The sequence below is a fragment of the Canis lupus genome, chromosome 4, assembly GCF_048164855.1.
Source record: "Canis lupus baileyi chromosome 4, mCanLup2.hap1, whole genome shotgun sequence".
Classification (NCBI taxonomy): domain Eukaryota; kingdom Metazoa; phylum Chordata; class Mammalia; order Carnivora; family Canidae; genus Canis; species Canis lupus.
The window spans coordinates 75,364,663-75,389,389 of NC_132841.1; the positions used below are offsets into that span (position 1 = coordinate 75,364,663).

General features: G+C 35.4%; 1 long non-coding RNA gene across 2 annotated transcripts in view; it reads right to left on the reverse strand.

Annotated features, from left to right (window-relative positions):
* LOC140632688 (uncharacterized) overlaps positions 1 to 24,727 on the reverse strand; it is a 124,313-nt gene that overhangs the window by 22,966 nt on the left and 76,620 nt on the right. The gene's annotated exons all lie outside the window — the stretch shown is intronic.

Genomic DNA, 24,727 nt, shown 5'->3' on the forward strand with positions numbered 1-24,727 from the left:
TTCTTCAGGAGTGTGGCAGAAAAGATCAAGCTGTGGCCCTGGGGACCCATCCCCATACTCACTTCCCACTGGCCACTCCTAGGCCATGACTCATATAGCAGGCACTCTATGGCAGGCCCATTCTGTCAAGTTGCAGTATTCATCTGAGGAGTAACTTTGGCTGAAGGACTCCCCATAGGCTGGCAGAAACTTTCTTAAAACTGAGCTGTACTCTGGGACTCTTCCTACCCATCTCTCCTTTCTTCCCTTTCTCTTTCTTTCTTTCTTTCTTTCTTTCTTTCTTTCTTTCTTTCTCTCTCTCTCTCTCTCTCTCTCTTTCACTGGGAAGACATCAAAGTCTTCTTCTCTTATACATATTAACTCCATCTCTCACAGGTTGAATTCTGTCTAGATGACTGTTTCATAGAGGACCCAGACTAACACAAAGCCCTTTCTCATCCACTATTTCATTCACTTGTACCTACACAAACGCTGGGAGAATTCAAAGATGGTGATAGTAAATGAGAGACAATCCTCAGTCAATATCCATGTGAAAGCTAGAACTGGAAGTCAGTCATTTTGGTTCTCTAGATGGCTTTCTCTAAGTTCCTTTTTTTTTCTCTCTCTCTCTCTCTCTTAGGAGAAAAGAAAGGAAGGGACTGAGGAAGAGGGGAAGAAAGAACAAAGAAAGGAAGAAAGAACAAAGATCTTTTTCTAAGCAGAGATGCTGTCTTATGTGTCTTTGTCCAGAGCCCATAGTCAATAAATGTTTGTTGAATTCAAGATTCTCCTGTAAGAGGTGAAGCCATTCAGAAGGCATTTGCACCAGCAGATTACACACAGTGTAATCTTGCACTTTCAGATTATGGTTTGAAACCCTTCCTTGGGTTTGGTGATATGAACAGGTTTCATTCTGTCTTAGATTTTTAGGGACAATAAAGTAGTAATGTTCAATTAACAATTAACCATCAAAAAGGAAGACAACAATCAGATAATAGTCCACTCACTCACTCACACTCTCTCCTCTGTTTACTCTCTGCCTCTCTCTCCATGTTTCATACTTCCAAAACTTTTTATCCACAAGCCCAAAGACCCAGTGATAGGATTTCATTACTCAAGAGTGTAAGATCCTCCCACTGTATTTTGATGGAACTCATTCAAGTGTCTCTTTTTATTGGGGAATTAGATATGGAGTTGATCCCTTCAACATCTAAGGGAATCCAGTGAAATCAAACTCCATATTCTTTGGTAGATTCATAGAAATCCACATGCACTCCTGCCTACATGCATTTTTTAAATTAATTTGTCTATTTATTTATACTGCTGCTGAAACACCCATCTCTATTCTCTCTTTCCCTGAGTTCAGAAGCAAGCAGAGTGATTCAGGTATAATCATACTTTCTCTTCACTTAGTCTTTTGGTTACCATAGGAACCATTTTCATCACATTTTTTAAAAATTTATTTTCTTTTTGATTCAGAAAGCTTCTGGATTCCATTATAATGGGTCACAGAGTCAGAATTTTAGAGCTCAAGTGAATTATAGAATTATCCAGTCCAACTCTTTTATGTTATATATTAATTCATTCGGGTTTTCAAGAAATATTCAGCTTCTAGTACATAGCAGGCACTGGACTAGTTACTGAGGCAGCATTCTTTGGGGAAAAGGAAATACATAAACAAGTATTAAACAGTATAATTTGAGTGCAAAGGAAGCCCAGAAGAAGGGAGAGAATAGGGAGAGCCAACGTCGAGAAGAACACCTAGAAAGATTTAAGTAGTTGATGCTGGCTGTTTGTTCTTCCTATTCTGTCAGGTTCTGCTCCAACATGCTTTGTCTAAGAACTCTATGCTTCACATAACCCGGTGAGGTAGAAACTATTGTCATCTGTATTTTAGAGATGAAAAAACAGAGGCATGGAGAGGTTAAGTAACACGCCCAAGTAATATCTAAGTGAATGGCAGAGCTGGGAGTGCACCATCCAGTTCCCATCCTCTTAACTGCTGTGAATCTTGCCACTCTGACTTTACCAAATTTCCCAAGCTAAACACTAACAAGCCAGGATTGAATCAAGTTGTTCTTATTCCCAGACTAGCATAAAATTCTAACTCCTAAGACCCCAGAGTAAGTGTCTATTTTTCTTAGTGGTCTGTCAGAGGCTGATGACTCTCAAGTAACTTCTTAAAAAAAGGTAAGACATTCCTTAGAATAGCAACTTTGGGGTCCTTGTTTAGAAGTGCCCGGGCTTGGGATAGGGACTATGACAAATATGACTGAACTTCCATTAAACAAAAATGTACTGTGAGCAGAAGCCTGGTGTGTTTGGGTGAATAGTAAGTTTCTACCACATGCAAGGTATAATAATAATCAGGTTTTCAAAATACTCAGCCAGACTCCACTGGCCTCTCTAAGATAGAAATGCACAGACAGATAAAAGACTGTGTTCAGGTTTTATTTTAATCTTTGCCTCCCCATTTGTGGTCTTAGAGGCCTTAGTATTGAAAGCAAATGATATTTCTACCATCTCCTTCCCAAGACAGGAATTTGCATTTTAATTTTGGAACAGGTAGGGAAAAATCAAATGAAATACCTTATTTACTTTTTTGAGACCTTTTTTTTTTTTCTTCTTTCCAGGAAAAAAGCCTATTGCTTACTGAGTTGTAGACTAAATACCATAAGTCCCAAGGCAGAACTGGTAATGGGAGTTGTAGAAAATGTGTTTGTTGTGCTTCACCCAGGAAGGAGGAACCCAGTTTCAAGAGGTTCCAGCATGGAATAGATTTATATAAGACCCAGTGCTCATCCCATCAAGTCCCCCCCTCAGTGCCTGTCACCCAGTCACCCCCACCCCCTGCCCACCTCCCTTTCTATCACCCCTAGTTCGTGATGGGATGAGCACTGGGTGTTATTCTATATGTTGGCAAATTGAACACCAATAAAAAATAAATTTATAAAAAAAAAAGAATGAGTAATAAAAAAAAAAAGATTTGTATAAAAGCATAGGAGTTAGTTACCTTGAACTGAACTTCAAATCAGGGAGTTTATACATAAACAGGAAATATACTTCAGTAAAGATCTGCTGAGAGTTCTACTTTGGTAAGGAAAGTTATTGAAGTGCATTTTTGTCATCTTACTAGCAATTCTGTAGCACTGCTCACCTAAGTAGGGAGGCCATACAATTTATCATCTATACCAGACACTTAAACAAAAGTGAGTGCTACTATTAATTACATCAGGGCATGTATAGACCAAGACTGAACCAGCACACTAACACAAATGATCAGCCTAATCAGGAGCAAAATGCCTTTTTCAAGCAAAAAAGCTGCAGCAACATGGTGTCTGTAGATAGAACATGATGGTAAGTAAAAAGCCATATAAGTGAAGGGTCAGTAAAAGTTTCCCACTTGGAGCCACATTGAACACAGAAATTTAGGGCTGGAAGGGTCAGGATAGTCAACTATTATTAATTGACAATTAATTCAATTAAATGAAGAAGTAAAAAAAATGAAGAAGTAAAAAAGAAATTGGAAAGACACATAGGTTTATAAAGTAGGAAAAGAATCCAAGCCTCCTGATTCAACTACATCAAGCTGCCTCTTGCATAGTTAGTGAGGCTCCACAGTCAGCTGAGTGGCTAAGGTTCCAATGGAACCACCTAATGGGGTGAGTCACTTCCCCTCTTAGCATCAATGCCTTTCCCACTCTCCCATGAAACACCCTCTACATTTTCTACCAGCTACGACAAATGTAACACTTTTAGCTCTTCTTGCTATAGAACTAGTAGATAATAACACTAGTGAGTAATAGCACCAATCATTTGAGCAGTGCCCTTAAAATTAAATAGACATGTTCTCATTAGCATATTCATTAATCATTTATCTGAAAAAACATTTATCTGAAAACCTCATTATCACCTAGCAGTAAACTGAGGTCTAAGAATAATGACACAAAGGAGGACAGGTCAGTTCTGACCGGAGGGGAAAAGGTCTTTAGGTAATCTGATACTGTAAATAAGGACAGGTGATAGAAGACATTCAACACCATGCCTGAGACAGCAGTGGTGGGCCATGTAAAAGTTCTGCATGTTGGAGAAGGGATAGCTGGAATGACTGAGAAGGACATGAAAAAAGAAGAGGATGGTTCAGAAGACAAATTTAGCAAGGCATCCACCCTAGCAAAGGGATATAGTAAAGTTTCTTGAAGGTTAATTAAGAGCATGAACTCACACATGGAGCAGGTGTGGTATGCGCAGAGCACCCAAAACTGTTTTCTCTACCTTTGATTATAAGCAGAAACTGAAGAATCAAAGACCAGGAATTAATTATCCCCTTAAAGGCAGGTTCCACTGCATGTCTCTCTCTCTAACTTTTTAGTATTTCCCCATAAGTCATGGTAAGTTGGCAGGAAGAGAGAGAAGAATTAATTCCAAATAGAATTTATTTTTTTCCTATCACTCATGAGTAGTGCATTCTGTCTTATACAGTGAGTTCAGCAACATTGGAATGGATCCCTCCTGCAAATCTAAGAGGAAAAAATAATGAAATTCTGGCATTGTTTGGAATGACAGAACAGTTCTTTCTGGGACATCAGTTTATCCCTATCTTTGCTGCATGAAACCCATGTTTAGATCACAATGGAAAAATTGAAGTAGTCATTCAGAACTTTAGTCACAGTATAATCTAGATCACCTTATTACCTATTGCATATTTGGAAGTTTATAAATGGATGAATATTTCAGTTTTCACCAAGATGTTGAATGCCATGAAAGATTGATAGCTCTGCAATAAGACCATACAATATTTCTCAAGTCTTTTACATTAGATCTTCCAGAGTACCATTTAAGAATTTTCCTCTTACTGGGCAGGGCTCAGTAAGTATTAGTCTGTTGTCTTAGTCTGAACTTAGACATACATTTTGGGTACATATGTTTGAGACTAAGAAGCATTAGTACAGTGTTTTTCACACTCTGATATTTTCTATTTATACTGTTCTCATCTATAAAATTGATCTCTTAACCTAATGTGTAAATGACCCATTGTTTGAAACATGATGTTCTAGGAAGTTATGAATCAGATACCTGAGATAGGGTTTGTGTTTTAATGCTGATTTTCCGTGGACAGTCTACATATACTTTTTTGCATGTTATCTCTTGCTGCAGAGTAGGAAAACTAGAGGAGTATATAAACAATGCCAAATCTACAGTCTAGTCAATTCAGTATAAGAAGCCAAATTAATTAATTTAAAAGTGGAGAATTGGTTTCTGCCTGTATGGACTCTTCAAATCTGTCAAAACGGTCAATGCTAAAAACTTTTCTCTCCTATATATTGCTCTGGAATTAATAAAATTACTGAGAAGCCCTTCAAGTCATTTTTTAAAAAGATGCAAGAAATGAAATTGAATTAATTTTAAATTTGGGATTATTGCTGATATTTTATTTCTAATTGTTTTATTGTATTATTTTTTAAAAGACTTTATTTATTCATGAGAGACACAAAGAGAGTGGCAGAGACACAGGCAGAGGGAGAAGCAGGCTCCCTTTGGGGAGCCTGATGTGGGACTCAATCCTAGGACCCCTTCTGGGATCATGCCCTGAGCCAAAGGCAGATGCTCAACCACTGAGCCACCCAGGTATCCTTATTATTTCTAAAGAAAAAGTCACCATGTCTTTGATTCTTCTGAAGAAGTGATTTATATTCAATCCATTTGGTGACCCTGTTTCATACCTGAATTTGGGTTGTCTGTATTAAGATCATTAATAAAGAACAAGGAGTCAGGTTATTCATATATCAATTTTAGTGCCTTTCTAAGAGATTGAATTAAGTGAAAATATCCATTATTTAAGTTTTCAGTGTAAGATATATCACACATTCAGGAATGGCTCACCCAAAGAAATACATCTGTTAAGCCATTGTTCATCATAAGGCTAAGTATATGGAAACACATACTTATTCACTCACATTTTTATTGAGCACTTACTAATGGATAGATGTTAGAGCAGACACTTAGAACCAAATTAAGGCCCTAAGCACTGAAAGGATTATTTTACATCTCCCTCCCTGTGATGCACACTTTAAAAATAACTTAAAATAAAAATAATACTAAAATATACAATGTGTAGGGAAGTTTTCAATTCTTTTTTCCACACTACTATGTTGATAATCCAACATAACCACTTTGATAAGTTTTAGAAATATCAAGGCCTTTCAGATTTTTTTTCATTTTTTGATCCTTGTGTTTTTCCTATTTTTTATACATATGCTTAGTCTGCCTATTAGGTATCCAGCCAGGACACTGTAACTTCAGAGATAGAAGACCTTGTTTTTTGTCTTCAATGAAATCATAGTCCAGTGAAAATACTTACAATGCAATAGGTCTTAAATCATCATCCACTGCACAGAAAGCCTGACCAATGTAACTTTCTGTGAGAGGTGCATCTTAAATGTCTGCATGTTCTGCACCCTAATTTTGACAGCGATATTTAGCCGGTATACACCTGGTCTAAGCATCTATAGCAATACCTGGGTTTGTTCAGGTTTATTCACCTTGGAGCTCTGGTAAGTCACTAATTGGAAATTAAGATGTATAGTAGCTGTAATTTATTGTATTTAATTACACACTTAGCCATAGTGAACAATGCTTAAAATTTGCAGTTGATTTAGAGGTGCCTGGATAGCTTAGTCCATTAAGTGTCCAACTCTTGGCTTTGGCTCAGGTCATGACCTCAGGGTCCCAGGATCAAGTACCACATGGAGCCTTGCATGGAGCCCCAAGATGGGGCTCCATGCTCAGTGCAGAGTCTGCTTGAGATTCTCTGCCCTCTCCTTTGCCCTTCCCCCCATTCACACTCTCTCACTCTCACTCTCTCAAATAATAAATAAATAAATAAATAAATAAATAAATAAATAAATAAATAAATAAATTCTTTTTTAAAAATTTATAGTTGATTTAGATTATTTGACTATAATTTTTCCTAAGGAATTGGCTTGTTACTTTTCTCCTCTGAGATACCAAAATTGTTGAGTACAAAGTCATGCCTTATTCTTCTGTTCTTGTAAGAACAGAGCCTCCGAATGTTTGGCACAAAGCAAGTGAACAATACATTGTTAGACTGATGGCAGCTAAGGAGACTTACTTCTTAGAATACACCCTGAAAACGTCTGCTGACAGGCTTCTTCCCATTTAGGGTGACCCGGCACCTCTTTTCCCTTCACTGGGCTCTTCTGCCTCCTGTATTTGTGTTTTAGATACTGCCCCTTAACCTATCATATTTCCCTGAAATAATAACATCCTGAATATACACACCAAAATTAGATCCCCATTTAGAAAACATGGATGTCAAAACATGACCTGTGTTAGTCATCCATTTCATACCTACCATTGTGCACAGTATCCATTCTAAGACATAAAATTGTCCCTTACCCAAAAATTATAGAGACGCAGGACTCTGTCTCCATCCTGCGGAGCAGTATACTAGGAAGCAGTGTGGGATGATAGTTCCGAACACCACATCCTTAGGGTGGAGCTGAGGGAGAGTGGAGAGAGGAGTGGTAGAAATCAAGGAGGCAACTCTTTGGTAACAAGTCTCAAGTCAGGATGAGCTTGCAGTGTAAACTTACTAAGAGCCTTCTAAAGGGGATACAAGAGTGAGGTAGAGTTTAAAAGTGCTCAAAGATTGAAGATCTGGAAAGCAGGTAGGAGGTTATTTCCATTGTATAATAGCAAAGTGGGAAAGGCCAAAACTATGGAATTTAACAGAGAGAAGACACAGAAATATTCCATTAAATTTTTTTTCACAGCTTTATTGAGATTAAACTGACATATAAACTTCACATATTGAAAGTGTACAATTTGGTAAGTTTTTACTGATATATATACCTGTGGGACCATTGCCATCATCAAGATAACATATCCACCACTCCCAAAAGTTTCCTTGAGCTTTTATTTTTTTTAAATATTTTTATTTATTAATGAGAGACACACACACAGAGAGAGAGAGAGAGAGAGGCAGAGACACATAGGCAGAGGGAGAAGCAGGCTCCACGCAGGGAGCCTGACATGGGACTTGATCCTGGGTCTCCAGGATCACACCCTGGGCCAAAGGCAGCGCTAAACCACTGAGCGAGCCACCCAGGCTGCCCTCCTTTGTGCTTTTAGAATCACTCCTTTCCATCTCTCCCCAGACCTCCAGGGAAACACTGATCCACTTTCTCTCATAATAATCCATTTTAAATTAGTTTTTCTATATAGTATGAAGGACAGAAATTAGTCGGTAGGTTGGTTGGTCTGTTGGCCAGTTGGTTGGACTTTGCACATGTCTATCCAACACTGTTTATTGAAAAGATTATTTTTCCCCATGAATTACCTCAACGGTTTTGTGGGACAGCCCAGGTGGCTCAGTGGTTTAGCGCCGCCTTCAGCCCAAGGCGTGATCCTGGAAACCAAGTATGGAGTCCCACATCAGGCTCCCTGCATGGAGCCTGCTTCTCCCTCTGCCTGTGTCTCTGCCTCTCTCTCTCTCTGTCTCTCATGAATAAATAAATAAAATCTTTAAAAAAAACATTTTTGCTGAGTATTAATTAGTCATATATATGTGGGTTTATTTCTGAATTCTCTATTCTATTCCATTGATCTATCTTTAAGCCAGGAATACTGTCTGAAATAACTCTAGAATTGTCATAAAATCTGATAGTGTAAAGTCCTCCAACTTTGTTCTTCTTTTCAAAGTATTATGATTATACTAAGTACTTTGTATTTCCATATAAATTTTGAAATCAGATTCTCAATTTACACAAATAAGCCTACTGGATATTTAATTGAGATTGTTTTGAACACATATGTCAGTTTGGGAATAAATAAACATAATGAGTATCAACTTTCTCAATCCATGGGCACAATGTATTTCTTCCCCACTCAGAAATCTATTATAGCTTTCAGTGTACAGACTTTACATATTTTTTGTCAAATTGATCCTTTAATGTTTTAGAAATGGTATTTTTATTTCAGTGTCTGATTGTGCATTGTTGGTACATAGAAATAAAATTGATTTTGGGTATTGACCTTTTATCAGGCAATCATGCTAAACATACTTAATAGTTTAAAATTAATTTATATAGATTCCATAGGATTTTCTACATAATCATGTCATCTGCAAATAAAGTCTTATCTCTTCCTCTCCAATTTGAATAACTTTTATTTTTGTTGCCTAATTGAATGGCTAGAAACTCCAAATCAGTGTTGAATAGAAGTGATAAGATGGACTTTCAGTCTTTCCTCCATTAAGTATGATATTAGCTGTAGATTGTTCATAGATGGACTTTGTCAGATTGAAGAGTTTCCTTTTATTGAAATAGGAATGCTGAAAATTTTTTTCAGGAATAGATATGGGATGTTATCTAATGCTTTCTCTTCACTCACTAAGAAGATCATGTGGTCTTTTATTATGGTGAATTATAGAGATTGATTTTCAAACATCAAATAAACCTTACATTTCAAGGATAAACCCCATTTGATTGTGAGAACTATCTCTTTACTGTATTATTGAATTTGACTTGCTAAATTTTGTTAAGAATTTTTGTATCTATGTTCATGAGAGATACTGGTCTGTAGTTTTCTTTTCTTATAATGTCTTTGGTTTTGCCATAAAGGTCATGATGGCTTCATAGAATAAGCTGGGAAGTGTTCCTCCTTTTTCAGTTTCCTGGAAGAGAATTGCTATCATATATTTACTAGTTGTTTGGGAGAATTTTCCAGTAAAGCCATCTGGACCTGGAGTTTTCTTTGTGGGAAAGTTTTTAATTGTAAGTTAAATTTATTTAATAGGGCTATTGAATTTATTATGTAGTTCTTCTGATTCAACCCAAGTAGTTTGTGTCTTTAAAACAACATTTTGCATTTCATCTAAGTTGTCGTATCATTGGCATTGAGTCATCCATACTAATCCCTCATTATCAGGTCCTTTGTAGGACCTGAAGTGATGTCCTCTCTCTCTCATACTTAATATTAGTAATTTGTATTCTTTCTTTTTTCTCCTGATCAATCTAGATAGAGGCTTTCCATTTTTATTAATCTTCACAAAAAACAAGCTGTGGATTTCATTTATTTTTTAATTTTATTCATTTCTGTGCTTATGTGTATTAATTCCTTTCTTCTGTTTAGTTTGAATTTAATTTGCTGTTTTTCCAGTCTTGTAAGGTGAAAGAGGTCATTGCTTTTGAGACATTTCTTCTTTTCTAATGCAGGTATTAGTGTTGTAAATTTTCCTCTAAATACTCATTTACTTCTGTAACTTTTGAGATGCTCTGTTTTCATTTTGACTCAGTTCAAAATAGCTTTCTAGTTTCACTCTTAATTTATTATTTGACCCATAGACTATTTAGAAGGATGTTAGTTTCCAATTATTAGGGAATTTTCAGACATTTTTGTATTATTAGTCTTTAATTCCATTTTGTTCGAAGAACATACCTTCTATGCTGGATTGAATCCTTTTAAATTTGTTGAGAGTAATTTTATGTCCCATAAGCTTAGTAATGTTCTGGATACACTTGAAAAGAATGTTTATTCTTTTATGGTTGGGTGGATTGTTCTACAAACGCCAGTTAGGGCAAGTGGCTTGATATTAAGTCTTCTATATCCTGACTATTGTCTGTCTATTTGGTCTGTCTACTGTGAGAGGGAGTACTTAAATTTTTCTAGAACTGTTAATTTATCTATTTCTTTTTGAGTTCTATCAGTTTTTGCTTCATGTATTTTAAAGCTCTGCTATTAACTGTATAAAGGTTTAAAACTGTTGTGTGCTCTTAATGAATTGACCACTTTTTAACAGTTTTATTGAGATGTAATTAATATATTACAAAATTCACACTATTATATTGTACAATAAAACGGTTTTTAGTAGGTTTTAGATGGTTTTGTTACCATTCCTACTGTCTAATTTCAGAGTATTTTTATCACCTCAACAATAGATCACATACGCATTAGCAATAACTCCCTACTTTCTGTCTCTATTGATTAGCCTATTTTGAACATTTTCCTATAAATGGATCATACAGAATGTGGTCTTTTTTTTCACTTAGCATAATGCCTTCCTGTTATCCATGCAATAGAATCTATCCAAACTTAATTTTTTTATACTGACAAATAATATTTCATGGATATATACTACATTTGTTTATCCATCCATCAGCTAATGAATATTTAAATTGTTCACACTTTTTGGCCTATTATTAATAATTCTGTTATAAATGTTCATGTACAAGTTTTTGTGTGAATATGTATTTTCATTTATCTTGAGAATATATTTAGAAGTGAAATTGCCAGTTAACATTTAAAGGAACTTTCAGTTGTTTTCCAGAGTATTTGCACCATTTTACAACCACCAGCAACATATGAAAATTCCACTTTTTTCATTTATTTTTTTATTTTTTATTTTTTTTAAAGATTTTATTTATTTATTCATGAGAGACACAGGGAGAGAGGCAGAGACATAGGCAGAGGGAGAAGCAGACTGAACTGAGCCGAAGGCAGACCCTCGACCACTGAGCCACCCAGGTGCCTCTGAAGATTTCTCATCAACACTTGTTATTGCTTTTCTTAAAAATTTTGGCCATCCTAGTAAGGTGAAGAGGTATCACATTGTGGTTTTGACTTGCATTTCCCTGATTACTAATAATGTTGAACATCTTTTCATGTGCACATTGACTATTTGTATATCTTTTCGGACAATATGTCTGTTCAAAACCTTTTTAATTTGATTATTAGTCTTATTGCTGAGATATAAGAGTTCTTTATTATGGATACAATTTCCTTAACAGATATATGATTTCATAATATTTATACTTCTGATGAAATCCAATTTAAATAATTTTTGTTGCTTGTACTTCTGGTGTCAGATTTAAGTAACCATTGCTTAATCCAAGGTCACAAATATTTATCTTTAGGATATCCTTTAGGATAAAGGATAGCTCTTCCATTTAGATCAATTGTCCTTTTTGAGTTAATTTTTGTTTATAGTATGGAGAGGGGTTCCAATTTATTGTTGTGCATGTGGATATCCAGTTTTCCTAGCACCAATTCTTGAAAGATTGCTTCTCTCTAGTCACTAGTCTTGGCAATATGTCTGTCTTTATGCCACAACCATACTGTCTTGATTACTGTAGCTTTATAATAAGTTTAAAACTTGGGAACTATAAGTCCTCTAACATTCTTTTTCTTCTGTAAAATTGCTTAGTTATTCTAGGACCTTTGAATTTCCATATAAATTTTAGGATCGTCATGCTAATTTCTGCAAAAAATAAAGCTGACATTTTGATAGGCATTGCATTCAATATGTAAACATATAGGACCAATTAGAAAAATATTACCATCTTAACAAAATTATGTCCTCTGATGCATGAACATGGGCTTTCTTTCCATTTGCCTAGATTTTCTTTAGTTTCAATAATATTTTGTACTTTTCAGTGTACAACTCTTGCACTTCTTTTGTTGAATTTATTTCCTAAGTACTTTAATACCATGATAAATGAAATGGTTTTATTTTTTTATTTATTTTTTTATAATTTTTTAAAATTTTTATTTATTTATGATAGTCACAGAGAGAGAGAGAGAGAGAGAGAGAGAGAGGCAGAGACATAGGCAGAGGGAGAAGCAGGCTCCATGCACCGGGAGCCCGATGTGGGATTCGATCCTGGGTCTCCAGAATCGCGCCCTGGGCCAAAGGCAGGCGCCAAACCGCTGCGCCACCCAGGGATCCTGAAATGGTTTTATAACTTCATTTTCAAGTTGTTCATTGCTAGTGAATAGAAATAAAACATATTTTTATTACTGATTTTGTACCTTGCAAGTTTGCTAAACTCTACTTTTAGTATTTCTTTTTATTTAAGATTATCTATATGCAATATTATGTCACCTGCACATAGAGATAGTTTTACTTCTTTCCAATGTGGGTGACTTGTATCCCCTTTTCTACACTGGTTTCCATGGCTAGAACTTCCAATGCGTTGTTAGTCACCAGCAAAGTGTCTCCAGCAAAACTCCTTATCTTTTTTCTGACCTGAGAGGAAAACATTCAGTATTTCATCAGTAAGTATGTTAACTGTAGTTTTTTTCTAGATGCCCTTTATCAGGTTGAGGAAATTTTCTTTTATTCCTAGTTTAATAAATGTTTTATAATGAAAGGAAGTTGGATTTTGTTTCTGTATCTTTTTGGGATGTTCATGTGGTTTTATACTTTATTCTATTAATATTTTGTATTACATTGATTGATTTTCAGATGTTAAATTAATCTTGCAGTCTTGGGCTCAATCCCACTTGGTCATCGCGATAATTGTTTTTATATACTGTTGGATCTGGTCTGCTAGTGTTTTGTTGAGCACTATAGCCATAAGGGATATTGACATATACTTTTACTTACTCTTAAAGTCTTTGTCTGGTTTTTCTATCAGGAAATACTGCCCTCTTATATTTGGGGGAAAGTTATGAAAGATTCATGGTAAATAAATCTTTTTTAAAGGTTTGGCAGAATTCACCAGTGAAATCATCTGGGCCTGGATTCTCTTTGTGGAAAGTTTTAAAGAATTCATTCAATCTTTCATTGTTGTAGGCCTACTAAGACTTTCTGGTTTTTCTTGAGTCAGTTTCTGTGGTTATGTATTTCTTTAAATCTCTATATATATTTTTTCATCTAGGTTATCTACATTGTTCACAAACAGTTATTCATAGCATTTTCTTATATTTGTTTTTATTTCTGTAAGGTTAGCAGTGATGACTCTTTTTTCTGGTGTTAGTAATTTAAGTCTTTCTTTTTTCGTGGCAAGTCTAGTCTAGTAATTTAAGTCTTTCTTTTTTTGTGGCAAGATTTGTCCATTTTGTTGATCTTTTCAAAGAACTAACTTTTCTTTTTATTGTTTTTTGTTGTTCTTCTATTCTGTACTTTACTTTTTAATTTTTTTAGGAATTTGCAAGGGTTTTTTTTCCCCTTTTTTCCTTCTTTTTTTAAATTTAAATTCAGTTAGCCAGCATATAGTACATCATTAGTTTCAAATGTAGTGTTCAATAATTTATCAGTTGTGTATAACACCCAATGCTTTTTCTAATCTACCTTTTTATTACCTACCTTTTTATTTGGTTTGGATTCTTTTTTTTTTTTTTTTTAGGGAAAGAGGCTAAGTTATTTATTTGAGATCATTTGGTTTTTAATGAATACATTTATAGCTATAAATTACCTTCTGAGCACTGCTTTAGCCTCATATGTTTTGTTATATTTTATTTTCATTCATCTTAAAGTATTTTCTAATTTTCCATGTGAACTTTCTTTAACCCATTTGTTATCTAGTAATGTGTTGACTTCTACATTTGCAAGTTTCCCAAATTGTTTCCTTGTTATTGATTTCTAATTTAATTTCATATGTCCAGAGAACATATTTTATATGATTTCAATACTTTTAAATTTATTGACACTTGCTTTATGTCCTGACATATGGTTTGTTCTGGCAAATATTCCATGTACATTTGAGGAAAATCTATATTCTTCTGTAGTTGCATAGAACAATCTATAGATCCAGTTGGATTGTATTGTTGTTCAAGTCTTCTATCTTCTGATTGATCTTCTCCCTAATTATTCTACTATTGAAAGTGGAATATTAAAGTCTCCAACTTTTTTGTGGAATTATATACTTTTCCTTTGAATTCTTTTAGATTTTGCTTCCGGCATTTTGTGGCTCTATTGATAGGTATATATATTTATAATTATTATGTCTTCATGATTATTGACCTTTTTATCATTATTAAATGTCTTTCTTTGTCTCTAGTAACTATTTTGGTCATAAAGTCTATTTTGCTGATGTTAAGTTAGCTACTCCAGCTCTATTTTGGTCATGGTTTGCATGGTACATCTTTATCCATTCTTTTATTTCCCACATTTTTATGGCTTTGACTCTAACATGTGTTTCTTATAATATCTACATAGTTGGATATGTGTTTTTATTCACTCTGCCAATTTTTGCCGTTTGATTGGAATGTGTAGTCCATTTACATTTAATTTGATAACTGATCAGGTAGTTTTAAGTCTTTCATTTATTGTTTTCTGCATGTCTTATGGGGTTTTGTAGTTCTTCTTCAGTTCCTCCATTACTGCCTTCTTTCGTGTCAACTGTATATTTTCTAGTGTACCATTTTAATTCCCTTATTTTCTTTATTATATTTTTGAGTTATTAGGAGTTTCCTAGAAGATTAAAGTTAGCATTTTAATTAAAAGTAATCTATTTCAGATTAATAACAAGTTAATCTCAATGATATATAAAAATTTCGCTTTAATAGATCTCTGGCACCTCCCTTCTTCTCTGTGATATTATGATCAATCAAATTAAATTTATATTAGCTCATCAATACAGTTTTTTTTTAGGAGAGAGCAGCAGGGGAGGGACACAGGGAGAGGGGGAGAGAATCTTAAGCAGGCTCCCCACCGAGTGCAGAGCCTGACACGAGACTCAGTCCCACAAATCTGAGATCATGATCTAAGCCAAAATCGAGTCAGATGCTCAATCAACTAAGACATCCAGACACCTCCATCAATACATTTTTTAACTATTGCTTTATTCAGTTACATTTTTAAATCAGTGAAGAAAATATTATAAACAAAAGTATTTATATTGTTTTTTATATTTACCTATGTAGTTACCTTTATTTGTACTCTTTATTTTTTCATATGCATTTGACTCACTGTCTGATGCTGTTTCATTTAAGACTGAAAGACTAGTTGTCCTAATAGGACAGGTCTTCTAGTGATGAATACTATCAGCTTTTTATTATCAGCAAGTGTCTTAATTTCTTCTTCATTTTTTTGAAGGATAGTTTTGCTGGGTACAAAATTCTTTGTTGACTTTGTTGACTATCTTTTTCTTTTACCACTTTGAATGTTTTCCCACTGTCTTCTAGAATGCACTATTTCTGATTAGAAATCAGCTATTAATCTTATTAAAGACTGAACATAATGAGCTGTTTTGCTCTTGCTACTTTCAAGATATCTCTCTGTCTTTATCTTTTGATAGCTTTATTCTAAAGTATCAGGTGTGGATCTAGTTTATTTTACCCTAAAATTCATTAAGTTTCATGAATGCATTAATCAATAAGGTCTTTAAAATCATCCTGGTCACTGAGCATCTTCTAACATACAGAACTTAATATATTCAGAACCAAGAGGATCACCCTCTAGGGCCTCTCAGGTAAACTACATTCTCCCTCCCCTACAACTTTGTCACCACCGTCTCCAGGTCAGCCCCTTTTTTCTTCTCTTTTTTTCTTTTTGTTCCTATTTACTTTTGCTTTTTTCTCTTTTTTCTTTCTTCTTTCTTTTCTTCTTTGGGATTATTGGCCCTTTATTTTTTACTACTTTGTTTTAAAATTTGTTTTTCACTTTAGTGGTCCTTTTGTTTTATTTTTTTCTGATCTCTGTTTTCATTTTCTGGTCTCTGACCTCGTCAGAATCATCTAAGGTGAAATTTACTTAGGTCTCGGTTGATATTCTTGACTCAGCCCACTCATACAGCCCCTTTGCACTGAGCAAAATGACTCGAATGAATAACTCACCACAAAAGAAAGAATCAGAACAGTACCCTGTGCCACAGAGTTACAGAATATGGATTACAATTCAATGTCAGAAAGCCAATTCATAAACACAATTATAAAGCTACTGGTGGCTCTGGAAAAAAAGCATAAAGGATTCAAGAGACTTCATGACTGCAGAATTTATATCTAATCAGGCCAAAATTAAAAATCAATTAAATGAAATGCAATCCAAACTAGATGTCCTAATGATGAGGGTTAATGAGGTGGAAGAAAGAGTGAGCGACATAGAAGACAAGTTGATGGCAAGGAAGGAAGCTGAGGAAAAGAGAAAAACAATTAAAAGACAATGAGGAAAGATTAAGGGAAATAAATGATAGCCTCAGAAGGAAGAATCTATGTATAATAGGGTCAGAAAGCATATTTGAACAAATCAAAGCTGAGAACTTCCCTAATTTGGAGAGGAAAACAGGCATTCAGATCCAGGAGATAGTGAGGTCCCCTCCAAAATCAATAAAACCCGTTCAACACCTTGACATTTAATAGTGAAACTTGCAAATTCCAAAGAGGAAGAGAAAATCCTTAAAGCAGCAAGATACAAGAGATACTTATATGGAGAGAAATATTAGATTAACAGCACATGTCTCCACAGAGACCTGGCAGGCCAGAAAGGGCTGGCAGGATATATTCTGGGTTCTAAATGAAAAGAACAGGCATCCAAGAATACTTTATCCAGCAAAGCTCTCATTCAGAAGAGAAGGAGAGATAAAAAGCTTCCAAGATTGGCAGAAAATGAAAGAATATGTGACCACCAAACCAGCTCTGCAAGAAATATTTAGGGGGACTCTTAAAAAAAGAGGAAGCCCAAAGAAATAATCCACAAAAACAGGGACTGAATAGGTATTATGATGACACTAAATTCATATCTTTCAATAGTTACTCTGAATGCGAATGGGCTAAATGATCCCATCAAAAGATGCAGGGTTTTGAACTGGATAAAAAGGCAAAACCCATCTATTTGCTGTCTGCAAGAGACTCGTTTTAGACCTAAGAACAACTCCAGCCTGAAAATGAAAGGTTGGAGAACCATTTACCATTCAAATGGCCCTCAAAAGAAAGCAGGGATAGCAATCCTCATATCAGATAAATTAAAGTTTATCCCAAAGACTGTAGTAAGAGATGAAGAGGGACACTATATCATACTTAAAGGGTCTATCCAACAAGAAGACCTAACAGTCATGAATATTTATGCCCCTAATGTGGGAGCTGCCAAGTATATCAATCAATTCATAACCAAAGATATGCTTAGATAATAATACACTAATAGTAGGAGACTTCAACATGGCACTTTCTACAAATGACAGATCTTCTAAGCACAACATCACCAAAGAAACAAGGGCTTTAAATGATACACTGGACCAGATGGATTTCACAGATATTTACAGAATTTTCCATCTGAATGCAACTGAATACACATTCTTCTCAAGTGCACATGGAACTTTCTCCAGAATAGACCACATACTGGGTCACAAATCAGGTCTCAACTGATACCAAAAGATTGGAATTGTCCCCTGCATATTTTCAGACCATAATGCTTTGAAATTTGAACTCAATCACAAGAAGACATTTGGAAGAAACTCAAACACGTGGAGGTTAAAGAGCATTCTACTAATAGATGAATGGGTCAAACAGGAAATTAGAGAAGAACTAAAAAGATTCATGGAAACTAATGAAATGAAGATACAACCATTCAAAATCTTTGAGATACAACAAAAGCAGGAGGGAAATACATAATACAAGCATACCTCAAAAAATTGGAAAAAAACTCAAATACATAAGCTAACCTCACGCCTAAAGGAACTGGAGAAAGAACAGCAAATAAAACCTACACCAAAGAAGAGAGATAATAAAGATTCAAGCAGAACTCAATAAAATAGAGACCATAAGAACTGTAGAACAGATCAACAAAACCAGGAGTTGGTTCTTTGAAAGGATTAATAAGATAGATAAAACATTAGTCAACCTTATTAAAAAGAAAAAAGACTTGAATTAATAAAATCATGAATGAAAGAGTAGAGACCACAACCAATACCAAGGAAATACAAATGACTTTAAAAACGTATTATGAACAGCTATACACCAATAAATTAGGCAATCTAGAAGAAATGGATGTATTTCTGGAAAACCACAAACTACCAAAACTGGAGCAGGAAGAAATAGAAAACCTGAACAGGCCAATAACCAGGGAGGAAATTGAAGCAATCATCAAAAACCTCCCAAGACACAAAAGTCCAGGGCCAGATGGCTTTTCAGGGGAATTCTATCAAACGTTTAAAGAAGAAATAATACCTATTCTACTAAAGCTGTTACAAAGGATAGAAAGGGATGGAATACTTCCAAACTCGTTTTATGAGGCCAGCATCACCTTAAGTCCAAAACCATACAAAGACCCCACCAAAAAGGAGAATTATAGACCAATATCCCTGATGAACACAGATGCAAAAATTCTCAACAAGATACTAGCCAATAGGATCCAATAGTATGTTAAGATTATTCACCATGACCAAGTGGGATTTATCCCCAGGATGCAAGGCTGGTTCAATACTCGTAAAGCAATCAGTGTGATAGATCACATCAACGAGAAAAAACAAGAACCATATGATCCTCTCAATAGATGCAGAGAAAGCATTTGACAAAATACAGCATCCATTCCTGATCAAAACTCTTCAGAGTATAGGGATAGAGGCAACATTCCTCAGCATCTTAAAAGCCATCTACGAAAAGCCCACAGCAAATATCATTCTCAATGGGGAAACACTGGGAGCCTTTCCCCTAAGATCAAGAGCACGACTGGGATGTCCACTCTCACCACTGCTATTCAACATATTACTAGAAGTCCTAACCTCAGCAATCAGGCAACAAAAAGAAATAAAAGGCATTCAGATTGGTAAAGAAGAAGTCAAACTCTCCCTCTTTGCAGATGACATGATACTGTACATAGAAAACCTAAAAGACTCCACCCCAAGATTGCTAGAAGTCCTAAAGCAATTTGGCAGTGTGGCGGAATACAAAATCAATGCCCATAAATCAGTGGCATTTCTATACACTAACAATGAGACTGAAGAAAGAGAAATTCAATCCCATTTACAATTGCACCCAAAAGCATAAGATACCTAGGAATAAACCTAACCAAAGAGGTAAAGGATCTATTCCCTAAAAGCTACAGAATGCTTCTGAAAGAAATGGAGGAAGACACAAAGAGATGGAAAAATATTCTATGCTCATGGATTGGAAGAATTAATATTGTGAAAATGTCAATGCTACCCAGGGCAATTTACACGTTTAATGCAATCCCTATCAAAATACCATGGATTTTCTTCAAAGAGTTGGAACAAATAATCTTAAGATTTGTATGGAATCAGAAAAGACCCCGAAAAGCCAGGGGAATATTGAAAAAGAAAGCCAGAGCTGGGGGCATCACAATGCCATATTTCAAGTTGTACTGCAAAGCTGTGGTCATCAAGACAGTGTGGTCCTGGCACAAAAACAGACACATAGATCAATGGGACAGAATAGAGAACGCAGAATTGGGCCCTCAACTCTATGATTACTAATATTCGACAATGCAGGAAAGACTATCCACTGGAAAAAGGACAGTCTCTTCAATAAATGGTGCTGGGAAAATTGGACAGCCACGTGCTGTCCAATGAAACCAGACCATTCTCTTACACCATACAAAAAGATAAGCTCAAAATGGATGAAAGATCTCAATGTGAGACAAGAATCCATCAAAATCCTAGAGGAGAACACAGGCAACACCCTTTATGAACTTAGCCACAGCAACTTCTTGCAAGATACCTCTGTGAAGGCAAGGGAAACAAAAGCAAAAATGAACTATTGGGAGTTAATCAAGCTGAAAAGCTTCTTCACAGCAAAAGAAACAGTCAACAAAACTAAAAGTCAACCTACAGAATGGGAGAAGATATTTGCAAATGACATATCAGATAAAGGGCTAGTATTGAAGATCTATAAAGAACTTATTAAACTCAACAGCAATGAGACAAAAAAATCCAATCATGAAATGGGCAAAAGACATGAACAGAAATTTTACCAAAGAAGACATAGACATGGCCAACAAGCACTTGAGAAAATGTTCCGCATACTTGCCATCAGGGAAATGCAAATCAAAACCACAATGAGATCCCACCTCACACCAGTGAGAATGGTGAAAATTAACAAGACAGAAAACAACAAATGTTGGAGAGGATGTGGAGAAAAGGGGACCCTCTTGCACTGTTGGTGGGAATGTGAACTGGTACAGCCACTCTGGAAAACTGTGGAGGTTGCTCAAAGAGTTAAAAATAGAGCTACCGTACGACCCAGCAATTGCACTGCTGGGGATTTACCCCAAAGATACAGATACAGTGAAATGCCCGGACACCTGCACCCCAGTGTTTATAGCAGCAATGTCCACAATAGCCAAACTGTGGATGGAGCCTTGGTGTCCATCGAAAGATGAATGGATAAAGAACATGTGGTCTATATACACAATGGAGTATTACTCAGCCATTAGAAATGACAAATACCCACTATTTGCCTCGACGTGGATGGAACTGGAGAGTATTATGCTGAATGAAGTAAGTCAATCGGAGAAGGACAAGCATTATATGGTTTCACTCATACAGGGAATATTAAAAATAGTGAAAAGGATTATAGGGGAAAGGAGAGAAAATGAGCAGGAAAAATCAGAGAGGGTGACAAAAAATGAGATACTCCTAACTTTGGGAAAAGAAAAGAAGTAGTGTAAGGGGAGGTGGGCGGGGGTGAGGGTGACTGGGTGACAGGCACTGAGGGGGGCACTTGATGGGATGAGCACTGGGTGTTATATGTTGGCAAATTGAACTCCAATATAAAAAATATATTAAAAAAAAGAAGAAAATCATCCTGATATTAGACTTCTGGCCTCCAGAATTATGAGAAATAAAGTTCTATTGTTTAAGCCACCCAGTTTCCAGCATCTAGTTATAGCAACCTGAAATGAATTAGACTGCGGCTTCTACACTAGTAGAAGGGAGAGCTGGTATCATTAGTTAGGAATTACAATGCTTACTTTTAGTCAACCATGTGCTGATTCAGTCCATAAAACTATATATACAAAATAGAATTTTAAGGATTCCAACCCTTTGTAATGTCCACAGAGAAGTGGGGCTTATAGTGTCTTCTCTTTCCTGTTTAGTTTCCACTTCCACCATGCCCCCTACCAATGGCTGCTCAATGGTCTTGTTCCTTTAGTTTCTATTTTCAGAGCTTACCCTCTTCCATGGTTCTTGCTTATTTCCTAATCATTAGAAGATTTTTAAGAGAAATCCTTCTTTAGGCCCTCTTTACTCTTTATTACGTCTGCTACCTCCTAGCCTCTGCTATGGATTATATGTGATTTGTTAGTAAGGAAATATGGTATTGCCTTGTACCCCATTGGAAAGTGGATATATAACACTCCCCAGAAAAGGGGTGAAAAATAGTGGGATATGTATGGTAAAAGGGGTGGGGGAAGCCACTCCTGCCACACCCCTTTTACAGAGTGCCATGGAGAAGTTCTGAATATCTACAGAAAGTCCCACCCAAATCTTCAGCATAATACCAATAAGCACGTGTGTGTGTATGTTTGTGTGTGTTTATGTGTGTGAAAAATGCACAAAGTCAAGGAAAGGACTATCTGAAATGAGCAGTGAAAAAAGATCCCAAAAACTCCCAGAAATCAAGTCAAGGAAAATAAAAATATAAAGTATAATATTTGATATAATCTGTACTAAGTCTAGTTTTCTTGACTCTAGCATTCACTCTGGTTATCTTTCCTTTACCAAATGGTTTGGGAAAATTTTCTCCTAAAGAATGTAGGTTATTTTTATAAATGCCCCCACTAGAAGTGTACCCACTTCTAGTCCCTGTTGAGAAGAAAATATTCAAATGCCTAGGTTTTTGTTATTGTTGTTGTTAATCTTTAGGTCTGTATATTTAAAAACAAACATTTCAGCACTGGCATTGGTATCTGGTTGGTTGGTTGGTTGATTGGTTGGTTTTTCCTCAGAGCTATCTGTTCCTTTTATGTCCTGGGAGGCCATTGCCCAGTGGGGTTGCTTTTGAAATGATAAGACATACTTTGAACTTTCCAAGGACTCACATGTTAACATATGGAATTTTTTTTGGAGGACATCTTACCACCTCCTCTTTTCTTAGAACAAACAGTTCTAAATTATCTGTTACTCTGTAAAATCTTATGAACTTCAACAAATGCAAACATATTCAATTTATGGAAAGGCTCTATTCCAATATTTTCTTTTTGCATTTTTTCTTCACAAGGAATTTTTCCCCCTGACAGCTTCTAAGATGTGAGGCACATTTAGTTCCTTGCTCAAAAAACAAACAAAACAAAATCGTATTTTATTTTTAATCTTTAGTTCAGCAGCTGACCTCTAAGACTCTGGTTAATTTATTTTTAAAAGTGCTCTTAGAACAAATGACTATAAGCATGTGAAACTTCCTAAGCCTAACTGGAGCTTTTTTTTTTTTTTTTTCAATTCTTAAAGTTAGGATATTTTAAATTACTCTTTTTCTTTAGTCTCCAGAATCCCATTCTCTCCCTTTTTCCTGAATATGGCTTTTAACTTTCTGATGGCAACAGGCCTCATAACAAGAATCTGCTTGGTCTTTCCATAAAACTTAGAGACTAGATTCAAGACCATCTGTTTAGCAAATTTATTGCAGCAGTCCAAATCTGAAGGAAATAAAAATATCAGTTACTCTACAGATTGCTCTAAGAAGTAACCAAGAAGAAAGTTTTAAAAAGCACTTATTGTATACCTGAAACTAATATTACACTGTGTATTAACTAACTGGAATTTAAATTAAAACTTTAAAAAAATAAAAAATAAGTAAAAAGCATTTTGTAAGTACTACTCCAAAGTCTAAAATATTTTTCCCTGAACTTGAAACAAATGTATATATCCCATCCCCATTCTACAGTAAGCTCTTAAAGTACTGGGATTTTTTTCCTGCTTATCTTTGTATTTCTGCAGCAGAGAGGTGTTAGGAAATATTCATTAGAGGCTTTTGTGTGGAATTAATGCAACAGAACTCATTTTATGAACCAGTGGATCTGCCTTTGCTAAAGAATAGAAATTTTGAAGAAGATTGGAAGTTTTTTTTATGTTTATCTGAGAAAAGAGAGATGTTTCTTCTACCTGCCTAACCATTCTCATATATAACAGAAATCCAATGAAGTATGATTTGAGAGTCACCCTGACCCATAAAACATCCTTCACAGATGTCTGAAAGCCTATTTAAAATTCACTTTCCTTCATTTTGAAAAAGAACATCTGAAAAAAACCCTGCATTTATCATATTTAGTGGTAAGAAACTAGATGCTTTCCCACTAAGATCAAGCACAAGGCAAGAATGTCCACTCTTACTACTTATATTCAGAATTATACTGAAAGCACTGCCTGGTATAAGTCAGAAAGAAAATGAAAGGCATGCATATTGGGAAGAAAGAAATAAAACTGTTTTTGTTCAGAGATGACACAACTATCTATGTAGAAAATCCCCCCCCCAAAAAAAATCCCGAATCTAATAATTATAACAAGATTACAGGATACCAGTTTAATATACAAAAGCCAATTGCCTTCTTAAATACCTGCAATGAACAATTTGGAATTTGAAATGTAAATATTATTTACATTAGCACCCCCAAAAATGAAATGCTTGGGTATAAATCTAACAAAATATGTACAAGATCTATATGAGGAAAAGCACAAAACCAATAAAAGATATCAAAGATCTAAATAAATAGATATTCCATATTCATAGATAGAAAAACTCAGTATTATTAAAATACCAGTTCTTCCTAACTTGATATGTAGATTAAATGCCATTCCAGTCAGAATCCCAGCAGGTTATTTTGTGGATATGGACTGATTCAGAAGTTAAATGGAAAGGTGAAAGATCCAGAATAGTCAACACAGTATTGAAGAGCAAAGTCAGGGGACTGATACTACCCAATTTAAAGAGTTACTGTAAAGCTATGATAATTAAGATATTGTGGTATTATCAAAAGAATAGACACAGGGAACAATGCAACAGAATAGAGACCCCAGGGGGGTACCTAGAGTCAGTTGAGCATCCAACTCTGGGT